This window comes from Mobula birostris, chromosome 5 (genome assembly GCF_030028105.1).
Source record: "Mobula birostris isolate sMobBir1 chromosome 5, sMobBir1.hap1, whole genome shotgun sequence".
In the NCBI taxonomy this organism is placed as follows: Eukaryota; Metazoa; Chordata; class Chondrichthyes; order Myliobatiformes; family Myliobatidae; genus Mobula; species Mobula birostris.
In genome coordinates, this window is record NC_092374.1 from 189,187,188 (window position 1) to 189,204,339 (window position 17,152).

Here is a 17,152-nt window from a genome sequence, read left to right on the forward strand (position 1 = left end):
TGTAACGTTGTGTATTGCCCATGTCCAGTTCATTTCCTCACCCATACGCTCCATAGTTGCCACCTTTTCCCCGTTGTTCACCCTCTCAGTGTCCTTCCCCTGTGTCACCAATGCAGTGTTGCACTCTCCCACTGCTGGTGCCTTTGCCTGCGTGCTCTCTTTCCGAACTCCTCTGTCCTCTGGAGCTATTCACATCCACTCGGCCAGTCGGGATTCTGGACAACAGTCTTGTCCAAGAACCGTGCTGGGATTTTTTGCTGCACCATCTTGCCCGGCTGCTCACTCTCGAGTTTCCTGGCCGATTCTTGCATGGCCGTCCCTTCTGAAGGTGAAAGCAAGGTTAGTGACTCACAACGAAACTGCTCGAAGGGAGGGTGAAATCAGCCAGCCGAGCAGCATCTGTGGGCAGAAAGAAATTGGCCACTTTTGATGTTGAAACCCTGAATCAGATTTTAAATCCAAAATGCCAGGAGGTCCTTTCTTCGCTCCCACAGATTCTGCTGAGACACTGAGTTCATTCAGCAGGTTGTATGTTGCCCCATGTTCTGTCATCCGCTGTCTCTTGTGTCTTCAAAGAACCAATGCTTCCGACAGGCAAAACCATAAATGTGTTATTGGAATTACGTCTGATTCCTCTGGGCTGAGTTAACTTCACTCAAAGGTTGGCAAAATCTGCTCTATCCTGGACAAAGTAAGACCATAAGACAAAAAGACCATGTGACATAGGAGCAGAACTAGGCCATTCAGCCCATCAAGTCTCCTCTACCATTCCATCATGGCTGATTCCAGATCCCATTCAACCCTGTACACCTGCCTTTTCGCCGTATCTTTTGATGCCCTGGCCGATCAGGAAACTATCAACTTCTGCTTGGACTTGGCCTCCACCACAGTCGGTGACAGAGCATTCCATAGATTTACTACTTTCTGGCTAAAAAATATTCCTCCATACCTCTGTTCTAAAGGGTTGCCCCTCAGTTTTGAGGCTGTGTCCTCTAGTTCTGGATAGCTCCTCTATAGGAAACATCCTCTCCACATCCACCCAATGTATTCCTATCAACATTCAATAGGTTTCAATGACATCCCCCTGTATTCTTCTAAGTTCCACGGAGTACATGCCCAAAGCTGCCAAACGGACCTCATATGTTAGTCCCTTCATTCGTGGAATCTTTCCTGCAAACCTCCTCTGGACTCTCTCCAATGACAACACATCCTTTCTGAGATATGGGGCCCAAAACTGTTGATAATACTCCAAGTGCAGCCTGACTAGTGTCTTATAAAGGCTCAGAATTACCTCTTGCTTTTATATTTTATTTCCCTTGAATTAAATGCCAACATTGCACTTGCCTTCTTTACCACAGACTCAATCTGCAAAATAACCATCTGGGAGTCTTGCAGGAGGACTCCTAAGTCCCTCTGCACCTCTGATGTTTGAACCTTCTCCCCATTTAGATAACAGTCCGCACTATTGTTCCGTTTGCCAAAATCCATCATCATACATTTCCCAACACTATACTCCATCTGCCACTTTATTGTCCATTCTTCCAACTTGTCTAAGCCTCTCCTTTGTCCACCCTGCTTGTTACTTTCTCGAAGAACTCTAACACATTTGTCAGGCAAGATTTCCCTTTACAGAAACCATGCTGGCTTTGACTTAATTTATCATTATTCTCCAAGTACTGTACCCCGAAACCTCATCCTTAATAATAGACTCCAACACTTCCCCAACCACTGAGGTTGGGCTAACTGGCCTATAATGTCCTCTCTTTTGCCTTCCTCTCTGCTTAAAGAGTGGAGTAACATTTGCAATCTTCCAGTCCTCTGGGACCATGCCAGAAAGAAGCGATTCTTGAAAGATCTTCACCAATGCATCCGTTATCTCTTCAGCAACCTCTCTCAGCACTCTGGGATGTAGTTCATCTGGCCCAGGTGACTTATCCACCTTAACCTTTGAGTTTTCCTCTCACTTTTTCCTTTGTAATAGAAATGGCACTCACTCCTGCTGCCTGACACTCACGGACCTCTGGCACACTGCTAGTGTCTTCCACAGTAAGGACAGATGTGAAGTACCCATTACGTTCATCTGCCATTCTTTGTCCCCCATTACTACCTCACCAGCATCATTTCCAGTGGGCCAATATCAACTCTTACCTCCATTTTACTCTTTATATAACTGAAAAAACTTTCAGTATCCTGCTTTATATTATTGGCTAGTTTGCCCTCATATTTCATCTTTTCCCTTCTTATAGCTTTTCTCGTTGCCTTTTGTTGGATTTTAAAAGCTTCCCAATCACCCAACTTATCACTCACCTTTGCTACATTAAATGCCCTATCCTTGGCTTTTATGCAGTCCTTAATTTCCTTTGTCAGTCGCAGTTACCTATCTCTGCCATTTGAGAACTTCTTCCTCTCTGGGACATATCTATCCTGCGCCTTGTGAACTATTCCCATAAACTTTAGCCATCCCTGCTCTGCCGTCATACCTGCCAGTATCCTTCTCCAATTCACTTGGACAAGCTCCTCTCTCATGCCTCTGGAATTCCCTTTATTCCCTTGTGATACTGATACGTGTGAGTAATGCTTCTCCATCTCAAATTGCAGTATGAATTCTATCGTATTATAATCACTGTCTCCTCAGAGATCCTTTACAATCAGCTCCCAAATAAGATCTGGGTTATTACACAACACCCAGTCTAAGAGAGCCTTTCCCTGAGTAGGCTGAAGCACAAGCTGCTCTAAAAAGCCATCTCATAGGTATTCAATAAATTCCCTCTCTTGCAATCCAACACCAACCTGGCTTTCCAAATCCTCTTGTATATTGAAGTCCCCTGTTACAATATTATCCTTGTTACATGCCTTTTCCAGCTCCCTTTGCAATCTCAACCCCACACCTCGGCTGCTGTTTGGAGGCCTAGGTATGATGCCCATGTTTTTTTCACTCTTGCAATTTCTTAACTCCACCCACAAAGATTCAACATTCTCTGACCCTGTGTCACCTCTTTCTAAATATGTAATTCCATCTCTTACCAACAGAGCCACACCACTGCCTATGCCTTCCTGCCTGTCCTTTCGATATAAAGTATACCCTTTGATATTAAGCTCCCAATTATGACCTTCTATCAGCCACGACTCAGTGATGCCCACAACTTTTAATTGTGCCACGAGTTCATCCACCTCATTCTGAATGCTACGCACATTTAAATACAGCACCTTCAGTCCTGCATTCTTCACCCTTTTGAATTTTGCCTCTGTGGTACAATGTAACTCTTTGCTCTGTCTGCATTTGTTTCCAGTCACCCATCATCTGCTTGTGAACCTGCTGGCTCATCCTCAGTTCTATCATCCTGGTTCCCCATCACCCTGCCGTATTAGTTTAAACCACTCCCAACAGCTCAAAAGAATATTGGTCCCCCTCGGATTCAAGTGCAGCCTGTCCCTTTTGTATAGACCACACCTGCCCCAGAAGAGGTCCCAATTATCCAGAAACTTGAATCCCTGCCCTCTGTTCCAATTCTTCAGCCATGCAGTTATCTGCCACCGTATCCTATTCCTATCCTCATTACTGTGTGATCTATAGATGAAATTATTATTATTAGTTGTATTATTCCGAAGCCTGAACAGTATACAATATGTTCTAGTCATCTTGAAATGAATGCTAACATTGCATTTGGCTTCCTTACTACCGCAACATCTGTGGGCGTTAAAGTTGATGTTTCACATCCCAAGCCTGCCACGTATTCTGGTGCATACATAGCGTACCCACAATGTCTGGCAGAAAAACATAGAACACAATAAGCAACAACAGCAAATTAAGCCACACTCATCCCTCCCTCCCAGGCACATACCCCAGCACAGGCCTCCAGCCTCAGGTGAAGATTAAGATTTTCATTATTTCTCACACTTAATAAATAAAGGTTTCCATTAGTCTTGCGAGATCATGGATCTGCGCCTGGAAAGTCTTCACTCTCCAGGGCGCAGGCCTGGGCAAGGTTGTATGGAAGACCAGCAGTTGCCCATGCTGCAAGTCTCCCCTCTCCACGACACCAATGTTGTCCAAGGGAAGGACATTAGGACCCATACAGCTTGGCACCGGTGTCGTCGCAGAGCAATGTGTGATTAAGTGCCTTGCTCAAGGACGCAACACGTTCCCTCGGCTGGGGCTCGAACTCACAACCTTCACACTTACGTCGAAACATATAGTGAAATACTTTGTTTGTGTCAAATCAAATCAGCTGGTGACAGCCCGCAAGTGTCGCCATGCTTCTGGTGCCAACATAGCACGCTCACAACTCGCTAGCCCTAATCCTAACTGTGAAAGGAAACTGGAGCATTGAGCGGAAACTGACACAGTCGCAGAGAGAATGTACAAACTGCTCACAGACAACAGCAGGAATCGAACCCCAGTCAGTGACTGCTGACCACTACGATTGCCCGAACCACTATGACACCCTAGTCTTAGGACGAGTGAAGCACAATCAGACCATCAGATGCAAGAGCAGAATAAAGCCATTCAGCCCATCGAGTCTGCTCTGTTTTCAATCCAGGCTGACTTTTTTTCCTCTCAACCCCATTCTCCCATCTTATCCATGCAACCTGATTCCTCCTTACCAATCAAAAAGTTTTAATCTCTTTCTTAAGTACCTCCCAATGACTTGTCCTCCAGAGCTGTCTGTGGCAATGAATTCCATAGCTTCACCATCTTGAGAAATTTCTTTTCGTGTCAGTACTAGAGAGATGTTCGAATTTCAAAGTACGTTTATTATTGAAGTATGTATACTTTATATGACATTGGGATTGTCTCCTTACAGACAGTCACAAAACAAGGACCCCCAATAGAACCCATTAAAAACAAAATAGACTGTCAAACACCCATTGAGCAGAAAGAAAAAACAAAAAATAAATAAAATGTGCAAAGAATAAAACAAGCAAAGAGCAGTCAGAACTGAAGTACACAGCACCAGGCATCAATGCAGCCAACTATATTCTGAGGCTGTGCCTTCTGATCCTAGACTCTACTTCTGATTGACACATTGCCTCCACGTTCACCCTAACCAGGCTTTTCAGTATCTATTTAATGTCTTCATCCAAATTGTGAGATGCCATGGCCCTAACAAACTTCATTATAGCTTCACTGGGCACAATGTGGATACCAAGCCGTTGGGACTGGGATTGAGCAAGATGACTAACTTCTTGAGTGAGGAGGGAGGCCTTGTGTACGTCGTTAAGCAAGGAGCAAGCTGGAGGGATGGCGGGAGAGGTGTCGGCAAATAGAGTCGTCAATAACCCACAGTGGGTTCCAACGAGGGAGAAGTCTGGAGGGAGTCATGGAGACAGCCATGGATGTAGCTAGGAGCTTGGACAAAGATTGTGACTACCCGTGAGAGACTTACGACAGAACGCACCTGGGTGACACATTCCCTGGACTGGGTGCAGGATGAGTTTCCCCTTAATCTCCACTGACTGTTCCTCAGGAATAAGGAGGCCAGTATGGGTTAGACATAGAGTGAGGCCCCCTCCACGCTGTCACATCACACACTCCCAGGTCAGGTATTGCTGCCCTTCAACCCCAACGGCCCCACGACCCTGATCGTTAGTCACCCTGTGTGGGAGGGGGTGTTGGTGGGGATGATCGGTGGGATCTCCTCATAGTCAGAGTCAGAATCAGGTTTATTGACACTGACAAACATTGTGTTGTTTGCGGCAGCAGTACAAGTGCAGTACATTAAAAATAACCATAAATTACAGTTAGAATATGTAAAAAGTAAATAAATTGTACAAAAAGAGCAAGATAGTGAGATAGTGGTCATGGGTTCATGGACCATTCAGAAATATGATGGCGGAGGGGAAGAAGTTGCTCCTAAAATGTTGACTCTGTGTCTTCAGACACTTGTACCTGTTGGGTTTGCTGCCGTGGCTGGCCAAGGAGGCCATTCACAGATCCAGGCAGCAGGCAGTCGAGGCTCATGCCTGAACTACCCCTGCCCCTCTTCTTGGGATTATGTCTGTTCTTGGGTATTCCTGGAGAAGGGGCACATGGTGCCCAGGGTAACAGTGGGAATTTCTGGGGCTGCTGGGTGCCTCAGGGGCTCAAGTACAAAGTTCAAAGTTGAAAGTAAATTTATTATGAAAGTACGTACTGTATACGTCGCCATAAACTATCTCAAGATTCATTTTCTTGTGGGCATTCACAGTAAACACAAAACAAGCACAATAGAATTTTAAAAAACTGCAAAGACTGACCAACAACCAGTGTGCAAAAGACAACAAATTGTGTAAATACAAAAAAGAGAAACAAGTTAATAAATAACTCAATAATACGTATTGAAAACATGAGTTGTAGAGCCCTGGAAAGTGAGTTCATAGGTTGTTCAGGGCTGGGATGGGTGAAGTTATCCTCCCTGGTTCAGGAGCCTGATGGTTGAGGGGTAATAACTGTTGCTGATGGTGTGAAACCTGAGGCTCCTGTACCACCTTCCTGTGGACGGCAACAAGAAGAGGGCATGGCCTAGATTGTGGGAGGAGTTAAAGATGGCACCAGAGGTTTTTACAGACCTTTATACTTTATACTTTATTGTCGCCAAACAATTGATACTAGAGTGTACAATCATCACAGCGATATTTGATTCTGCGCTTCCCACTCCCTGGATTACAAATATTAAACATTAAAAATATTAGAAATAGTAAAAATTAGTAAATATTAAAAAATTAAATTCACAATCATAACTAGAACATAGAAAAATGGAAAGTAAGGTAGTGCAAAAAAACCGAGATGCAGGTCCAGATATTTGGAGGGTACGGCCCAGATCCGGGTCAGGATCCGTTCAGCAGTCTTATCACAGTTGGAAAGAAGCTGTTCCCAAATCTGGCCGTACGAGTCTTCAAGCTCCTGAGCCTTCTCCCGGAGGGAAGAGGGACGAAAAGTGTGTTGGCTGGGTGGGTCATGTCCTTGATTATCCTGGCGGCACTGCTCCGACAGCGTGCGGTGTAAAGTGAGTCCACGGACAGAAGATTGGTTTGTGTGATGTGCTGTGCCGTGTTCACGATCTTCTGCGGCTTCTTTCGGTCTTGGACAGGACAACTTCCATACCAGGTTGTGATTCACCCTAGAAGAATGTTAGGGTAACTTCTTTGAATTCATCCATGAAATGGTTTGAATCGTCTGTTCTCATATCATTTTTTTCCTTTTCAAGGTGACTGGGCCCTTGTCGGAGACTATGAAGTACTCAAGCTGCAAAGAAGAGAAAATCTGCAGATGCTGGAAATCCAAGCAACACACACAAAATGCTGGAGGAACTCAGCAGGCCAGGTAGCATCAATGGAAAAGACTGGAGAAAAAAAGATGAGGAACAGATTTAAAAGGTGGAGAGAATTGAATTGACTTTATTACTTACATCCTTCATGTACACAAGGAGTAAAAATCTTTAGGTTATGTCTCCATCTAAATGTGCAATGTGCAATTTATAGTAATTTATAATAAATAGCATGTACAACAGGATAGTCAATATAACATAGAAATACAGTTGTGTCAGCATGAGTTAAGTAATCTGATGGCCTGGTGGAAGAAGCTGTCCCTGTGCCTGTTGGTCCTGGCTTTTATGTTGCGATACCGTTTCCTGGATGGTAGCAGCTGGGACAGTTTGTGGTTAGGATGACCTGTCTTTGTAAATAGTGGGAAGTTCACATCTACAGATGCGCTGGACTGTCCGCACCACTCTCTGCAAACTCCTGCGACTGAGAGAAGTACAGTTCCCACATCAGGCAGTGATGCAGCCAGTCAGGATGCTCTCAATTGTGCCCCTACAGAAAGTATTAAGGGTTTGGGGGGCCCACATCAAACTTTTCAACCGCTGTTTTGCCTTTTTCATCACACAGCTGGTATGTACAGACCATGTGAGGTCCTCGGTGAAGTTTATGCTGAGGAACTTAAAGCTGTTCACCCTCTCAACCTCAGATGCATTGATATCAATAGGGACTAATCTGCTTCCATTCCTCCTGTCGTCCACAACCAGCTCCTTTGTCTTTTGCAACATTGAGGGAGAGGTTGTTTACTTGACACCACTGTGTCAGGGTGCTGACTTCTCCACAGGCTGTCTCACTATTATTTGAGATTAGGCCAATCAGTCTAGTGTCATCAGCATATTTAATTAGCATATTGGAATGGTGGGTGGCGACATAGTCATGGGTATACAGAGAGTAAAGGAGGGGTGATAGGTGAAACCAGGAGGGGGGGGGGTGACGTAAAGAGCTGGGAGGTTGATTGGTGAAAGAGATACAGGGCTGGAGAAGGGGCAGTCTGATAGGAGAAGACAGAAGGCCATGGATGAAAGAAAAGGAGGATGGTGCGCCAGAGGGAGGATAAAAGGTGAGAGAGGGAAAAGGAGATAGGGAATGATGAAGTGGGGGAGCATTATCAGAAGTATGAGAAACTGACGTTCATGCCATCAGGTTGGAGGCTACCCAGATGGAATATAAGGTGTTGCTCCTCCAACCTGAGTGTGGCCTCATCACAACAGTAGAGGAGGGCATGGACTGACATATCGGAATGGGAAAGGGAAGTGGAATTAAACGGGTGGCCACTGGGAGATCCTGCTTCTTTTGGCGGAAGGAACGTTGATGCTCAGCGAAGCGGTCTCTCAATCTACATCGGGTCTCACTGATATATGGAAGGCCACATTCGGGGTACCAGACACAGTACATGACCCCAACAGAGTCACAGGTGAAGTGTCACCTCACCTGGAAGGGCTGTTCAGGGTCAATCTACATTGGGTCTCACCAATATCCAGGAGGCCACACCAGGGGCACCACACACAGTATATGACCCCAATCTCAAACTGCGTTCTTCACGGATGGTGGGTTCTCATTCTTCGGAACCCTCCAAGCAGCCTGGCGTTTCGGGATCTTCAGGAGCAGCTTGGAAGACGTGAGCATTCGGGGTGCAGCCCTGTGGACGACCCGAATCCTCACCGATGTTGCCAATTGAAGTGTCGTGAGAGATCGAAATATTGAGACAGTTGAGGCCTTCGGAGGCCTCTGCACTCGAATGATTTCTCTATCTCTCTCTCTTTTGATGGTGAGAGAGAGTAAACTGATTCTCGTGTTGGGGGAAATTCAAAATAACTGGCACTGTAGACTGTAACATCAAAACAGCAAGCTGTTGGCCTCCACTGTGGCAGGAGTGATATCTCTTTCTCTCTCTCCATCATTAGTGAGAGGGCCTGTTGAGATGTCGAAGCATTGGGATGGACCATAGATTTTGATGGTCTGTAGGTCATGGTCTCTGGGGGCTTGCTATTGCTTGGTGGGTGGTGGGGGGAGCTAATACTTTTTGCTAGAACAAGTGGGGGGAGGGTTCATGCTTCATTGCTGATTGTGCGTGGGATGGGGAGGGGGGCTTTGCGGTTTATCTATCATTCATTTTTTGGGTTTTGTTTTCTCTCTGTTTCATGGAAGTTTGCGAACAGTAAGGATTTCAGTTTGTATACTGTACACATTCTGTGGCAAGGGAGGAGAAGATGGCGGCACGACGCAGCGCGCATGGCCGTTCCGAATGAATATCAATTATGTGTAACTAGGGGGCCGTGCATCAATCCGGATTTGATGGGGACAGCCGTGAGAAGCGTAGAGGAACATCTGGAGTAACTTCTGAAATGCCTGCTTCGCTGCCGTTGCTACTGTGCGACCAAAAATCTCCAGAGACAAAGGACCCAAATCCTCGGCTTTGCGTATCGCCTGTTGCCGGGGCCGGGGTCGAAACGCTCGGCAGAGATGGTGCTTGGTGCTCGGTGTCAAATAGGTGGTCGGAGGCTCTGAGTTTTTCGGACGGACTCGGAGTCGCACTGTGGTGGGATGCTTCTGGGATGCTGCATCGGCGAGTTGGCGGCACTGGAGGCTCATCGTCTGCGTGAGATGATGGGACTTTCCAGAGACTCTAAGATTTTTACTGTGCCATGGTCTGTTCTTATCAAATTACGGTATTGCTTTGCACTGTTGTAACTATATGTTATAATTATGTGGTTTTTATTAGTTTTTAAGTTTAGTTTTGTTAGTTTGTCATGTGTTTTCGTGATATCATTCTGGAAAAACATTTTTATCATTTCTTAATGCATGCATTACTAAATGACAATAAAAGGGGACTGCGTGTCCTCATAATCATCATCATTAAGTTGAACCACTGAACCTCTGAACTTTGATGATGCTTTCTTACGACAGAGCTCCTTGTAGATGTGCACAATGGTGGGGAGAGCTTTACCTGTGATGGGTTCGGATGTATTAACTACCCTTTGTACTTTTCAAAGGCTCTTCAGTCCAAAGGCTTTAGTGTTCCATTACCAGGCCATGATGCAGCCAGTCAGTCTACTCTCCATGTGCATCTATAGAAGTTTGTCAAAGTTTTAGATGTCATGCCGAATTTTTGCAAACTTTTTAAAAGTAGAGGCACTGGCGTACCTTCTTCATAATAACACCTACATCCTGGATCCAGGACAGATCCCCTGGAATAACAACGCCAAGGAATTTAGTTATCGACTCTCTTCACCTCTGATGCCCTGATGAGGACTGACTCAGGGACCTCCGATTTCCTCCTCCTGTAGTCCATAATCAGCTCTTTGGTTTTGTTCATGTTGAGTGAGAGTTTGATGTTGTGGCACCACTCAGCCAGGTTTTCAATCTCCCTTCTTTATGCAGATTCGTCACCATCTTTCATTCAGCCAATGACAGTGGTGTCCTCAGCAAACTTGAATATGGCACTGGAGTTCACGCATTCTGGACAGCGATGACCATGTTATAAATTGAAACTAGAGACTGCAACTAGCATGAATTGTGGGAGGCTATTGTCTTGTAACTATTGGATGAACTTCCTTTGGAAAAGACGGCAAAAAGGGGATAGGGATAGCGGTCAGGGTGGAGTCTGAGCCGTCCCTCTACTGCTCCCGCCTCCCCACTTCCTACTTTATCCTATCAACTGAAGCAACCTTTTCTCCCTTGTGCCTATCCAGAGTCTCATTCAGTGTGCCCCCCCCCCCCACTGGAGGGAGGGAGATTAATGAGCAATTAACATTAGCTCTGTTAGTTGCATGTACATCAAACCATGCCACTTGCGTTAACAACCAGCGCAGTCCAGGGACGTGCTGGGGGCAGCCCGCTTGTGTCGCCATGCTGCTGCCGCAAACATAGCGTGCCCACAACTTACTAACCCTAAACTCTACGTCGTAGGAATGTGGGAGGAAACTGGAGCACGAAGTCACGGGGAGAACATGCAAACTCCTGACGGTCAGCGGTGGAAGTGTACCTGGTTCTGCAGTGTTGTGCTAACAGCTGTACCCTGGAAGCAGGGAGATCCAACAATAATTGGCCAGTAGGCGTCAGGTCAGAGTGAGGGGGCAAGGTGCCAGGACATCCCCAGCCACCGCTCTCCACCGACTGGCATTCCACTGGCTGACTTCAGGAGGAAGGAGCAGCTAGAGATCTCCTTGAGGTGCACAGAATACCGAGTGGGTTTGAAAGGGTGGACCTGGGGGAGACCGGAGTAGCCCCCAGCTGGGGTGTGCAGAATCAGGGTGCGCCATCTCAGGATATGGGGTTGGTTGTCTAGGATCGCGATGGGGAGAAATTTGCTCACTCAGAGGCCGGTGAGTCACAGAAACTCTCTACCCCCAGGGTCACTCCGGGAGTTCTGGATTTTTGGGGGATTGAGGAAGATGGGGATGCCGTAGGGAAATGATGCTGCGTTAGAGGGTCAGAAAAGGTCCTGTGGAAAGCTGGAGGGGGTTTCAAGGTGCAGACAGCGGTTTCTGCTGTTTTTATTGTAATCCCGCAGGAAGGAGGTTTAACCAGAAGCCCACCCTGATACAGGGGGCTATAGGACACTCGGAGTACAGACTCACTCCACTTTGCAGTGGTTGGTACTAATTGTTCGACATCCAGCACGGTCAAACGCCCAGACCGAGTGGCTTCAGGTGTTGTCTGGTAGAAGGGTCTGTTCAGCGTCAAAGTCAAAATAAAATTTATTATCAAAGTACGTATAATACCTTGAGATTCATTTCCTTGCAGACGTTTACAAGAAAATAAATGCAATCGAATTTACGAGCTATACATAAACAAGACTGATAAATAATCAATGTGCAAGTTAAAACAGTACTGAGAAGGAGTTGTAACACTGAGGATATCGGTTTAGACTCGACCCTGGCAATGACCATGTGATGGCCAACGCCCTATTGTCCCTTAACTCGGAGCGTGTGATGCAACGGTGTAGGGGGAGCTGTGCTCTGTGTCTCATCCCTGCTGTCCCTGCCCTGGGAGTGTGGTGGCATAATGTAGAGGGAGCTTCACCCTGTGTCCTACCCATTCTGTCCCTGCCCTGGGAGTGTGTGACAGGACAGAGCAGATGGAGCTTCACCCTGTTCCTACCAGTTCTGTCGCTGTCCGATTTTTTAACAAAAATACATTTATTATTAATTCAAAATACTACAGTACGATTGTACAATAATATTCCAAACCGAAAAAACAGACAAATTGTGACTAACACAGACTAAACTAACACATTTCCATCCTCATCAAGTCTGCCCTGGGAATGTGTGAGGGACAGTGTAGCAGGAGCTTCACTCTGTGTCTGACCCATACCATCTCTACCCTGGGAGCGTGTGATGGGACAGTGTGGAGGGAGCTTCACTCTGTGTCTGACCCATACCATCTCTACCCTGGGAGTGTGTGATGGGACAGTGTGGAGGGAGCTTCACTCTGTGTCTGACCCATACCATCTCTACCCTGGGAGCGTGTGATGGGACAGTGTGGAGGGAGCTTCACTCTGTGTCTGACCCATACCATCTCTACCCTGGGAGTGTGTGATGGGACAGTGTGGAGGGAGCTTCACTCTGTGTTTGACCCATACCATCTCTACCCTGGGAGTGTGTGATAGGACAGTGTGGAGGGAGCTTCATTCTGTGTCTGACCCATACCATCTCTACCCTGGGAGTGTGTGATAGGACAGTGTGGAGGGAGCTTCACTCTGTGTCTGACCCATACCATCTCTACCCTGGGAGTGTGTGATAGGACAGTGTGGAGGGAGCTTCACTCTGTGTTTGACCCATACCATCTCTACCCTGGGAGTGTGTGATAGGACAGTGTGGAGGGAGCTTCATTCTGTGTCTGACCCATACCATCTCTACCCTGGGAGTGTGTGATGGAATGTGGCAGGAGCTTCACTCTGAGTCTAACCCGTACTGTCCCTGACCTGGGAGTGTGTGATGGGACAGTGTGGAGGGAGCTTCACCCTGTGTCTAACCTGTACCGTCTCTGCCCTGGGAGTGTGTGAGGGACACTGTGGAGGGAGCTTCACTCTGTGTCTAAGCCGTGCAGTCCCTGCCCTGGGAGTGTGTGATGGGACAGTGTGGAGGGAGCTTCACTCTGTGTCTGACCCATACCATCTCTACCCTGGGAGTGTGTGATGGGACAGTGTGGAGGGAGCTTCACTCTGTGTCTGACCCATACCATCTCTACCCTGGGAGTGTGTGATGGAACAGTGTGGCAGGAGCTTCACTCTGAGTCTAACCCGTACCGGCTCTACCCTGAGAATATGTGGTGGGACAGTGTGGAGGGAGTGTTACTCTGTGTCAGGAGTCATGGAGTTGTACAGAAGAGAAATAGGCCATTCAGCCCACCACGTCCATATTGACCTTGCCTCCCTGCACTGCATTAGGACTGTTTCCTGCTATGCCTTGCCTCTTTAAGTGTCTGTTAAACAAGGCGATTGTACCTGATTCCACCACTACCCTGGGCAGCAAGTTCCATGTATTCAACAGGATCTGTAAAAACACCATGGTGGTGTAGCATTTAGCACAATGTTATTGCATCTCGTGGTGTTGGAGTTCAGAGTTCAATTCCAGCGTCCCCTGTAAGAAATCTGTACGCCCTTCCTGTGTGTGTGTGTGTGTGTGTGTGTGTGTGCGTGTGTGTGTATTTATTCCGCGTGCCCCAGTTTCTTTCTACGAGCCAAAGACATACCAGTTGGTAAGTTAGTTGGTCATTGTAAGTTATCCTGTGATTAGGGTTTAATAGGTGGGTTTGCCGAGGGGTGCAGCTCGTTGAGCTGGAAGAGCCCGTTCCACACTGTATTCCTAAATAAATAAATGAATAAAGCTTCCCATCAGATTCCCTGTGAAACTCTTCTGTCTCACAATAAACACAAGCCTCTTCATTTTTGATAACCCCATCAAGGGTACAAGATTTTGACTATCAAATCTATCTACGCCTCTTATCTACTACCCTGAACTGCCCCTGTTCTAGGATTGTTTGAGGGGACAGTGTGGAGAGATCCTCGCTCTGTCCTTGTCTTCAGACTGTGTGTTGGGACAGAGTAGAGGGAGCTTTGCTCTGTTCCTGCCCTGGGAGTGTGTAGTGGGACAGAGTAGAGTAAAACTGATCTCGCTAAGCATGGGATAGTGTCTAGCGGCTATGCAGGTGCGTGTTGTTCCTTTTCATGCATCAGGTGGCATTTGCCATTTCCTTAGCATTTCTCTGTTAAGGCCAAGTTGCTTGCTTGATGCTCAACACAGCACGGATGGAAAGCAAGCAAGGTTCTGGCCAGATTTGAACCCAGGACCATTTGCCTTAAAGTCCAGTGCTCTGCCACTACACCACTGGTCCTGTCCTGTGAGTGTATGACAGGACAGAGTAGAGGAAGTTTTGCTCCGTTCCTGTCCTGTGAGCATGCGATGGGACAGAGTGGAAGCAGCCCGGCTCTGTGTCTAGCCCTTACCATTCTGCACTACTACAACAAACCCAGAGACAATAACACAAACTACATTAAAATGTTCCCATCACTATGTAAGATGCAGTTTATTACCTGCGACGCAAGAACACTTAGATGGTAGACATGGACATGGCGTGTTCCTTCTCCACGGTTACCCAGGCGCGGACATAACCCTCTGTCCACCTTCTGGGAGTGTGTGATGGGGCAGTGTAGAGGAAGCTTTCTGCTGTGTCTAACCCATGCTGTCCCTGTGCTGGGAGTATATAATGGGTGAGAGTAAAGGGAGCTTCAGTCTCTGTCTAATTCATGCCGTGGGAGAGTGTGATGGTGTAGCAGGAGCTTTGTTCTATATCTATCCCATATTATTTCTGCCCTGGGAGAGTGCGACAGGACGGTGTAGATGGAGACTGATGCTGAATCTAACCCTGAATCTATTCCCACAATGCCAAATATTGGGATTCAGTATTTTCAAATTTTGCAACGGCGTCTCATTTGATAAAAGCCGAGCTCCTTTTAATGCCAATGAAGTGAAGCAATGCACAATACAATAAAAATAGAACAGCATTGTTGAACTGTAAACTAATGACCTGATGGGATTAAATTGCTTTGAAGAGAAAGTCCATTGAGTCCTGGAGTCGTAAAACAATACAACCTTTTATTTATGGATCGATTGTCTCTGCCTGCAGACTCTGCCTTGGGGATGAGAGTGAGCTTCCATATTCCATTCTTCCTTACAGTGTGTGAGGCTTTCAGCCCATCGAGTCAGTGATCTACCCCACCCTCCCAGTGATTTTCCCTGACACCTATCGTCCCCTAGATTCAATTGCTTACTTACACACGGGGTCGGGGGGGGGGGGTTTGCAATTCACATTTTCAATTAACCTACTGACCGCATGTTATTGGACCTTATGCTCGTTCAACACCAACACCAGGCACTCGAAATTACCCCACAATTAGTTTTCTTTGTAACACTGGAAGTGCTGATAGTCCCAGTGTAGCAGTGGCGGGGCTGATGGCAGCAGTGCGCTGGACAAAGGAAGTATTCAATCTGGATGTATTGGTACAACAGGAAACTGCAGGGAGTTGTGGACACAGCTCAGCACATCATGGAAACCAGCCTCCCCTCTGTGGACTCTGTCCACACTTTCCTACTGCCTCAGTAAAGCAGCCAACATAATCAAAGACTTCACCCACCTCAGACATCCTCTCTTCTCCCCTCTCCCATCAGGCAGAACACACAAAAGCCTGAAAATACATACTACCCAGGCTCAATGACATATTCTACCCTGCTGTTGTAAGGCTATTAAATGGACCTCTTGTATGACTGAGATGAACTATAGATCTCCCAATCTACCTCAGTATGGCCTTGCACCTTCCTTTCTCTGGAAATACTACACTATACTCTCAATGCTGGTTTCCTTGTTAATACCCTGATGAGTTTATATTAGACCATAAGCTATAGGAGCAGAATTAGGCCATTTGGCCCATCAAGTCTGCTCTGCCATTTCATCATGGCTGATCCAATTTTTCTCTTGACCTCAATCTCCTGTCTTCTTCCCACATCCCCTCATGCCCTGACCAATCAAGAATCTATCAAACTCTGCCTTCAATATATATGTAAATACATGGCTTCATCTTTCTGGACTGCACGCAAAACCGATGATTTTCTGCCCCTCTCAATGCATGTGAAAATGATAAACCAATAACTAATTACCAGTTGGACAGTGCTGATAGTTCCAGGGCTAACAGTGCCAGAGTAGTGGACTGTGCCTATAGATCCAGTGCCATCTATGCCAGTACAGTAGGCAGTGCTGATTGTTCTAGAGTTAACTGTACAGTGTGGTCGACAATGCTGATGCTTCCAATGCCTCATTCTGTTTCAGCTCCCCCCACCCCACAATTTTGTTCTCTCTGCAACTATCCCAGGTCCTACCCCTCAAATAACAACTCGGGGCAAATTTACAACTGCCAACTTAACCCGCTGACTCCGTGCATCTTTGGGAGGTGGGAGGAACCTGCTGAGATCCTCCAGCATTCTGTGTGTGTTACCTCCTGCATGAAGAAGCTGCCCCTCGAATCCCTTTTAAATCTTTCCTGCTTCGCCTTAAACCTATGCCATCTGGCGTTTTAGTTCTCTTTTCCCTGGGAAAAAGATGATAAATGCTTACCCTATCTGTGCCCCTGTTGGATGCACTCTTTCATTGATTCTGTTATGGTTCTTCGATTTACTGAGTATGTCAGCAAGAAAATGAATCTCAGGGTTGAGACATATGGTGACATATATGCACTTTGATAATAAATTTACTTTGAATTTTGAACTTCGATATCATACACCTCTATAAGGACATCCTCTCCTACTTTCCAAGGAGTAGGTTAAAGTCTGTACAGCATTGTTGGCCAAAGAGCCCA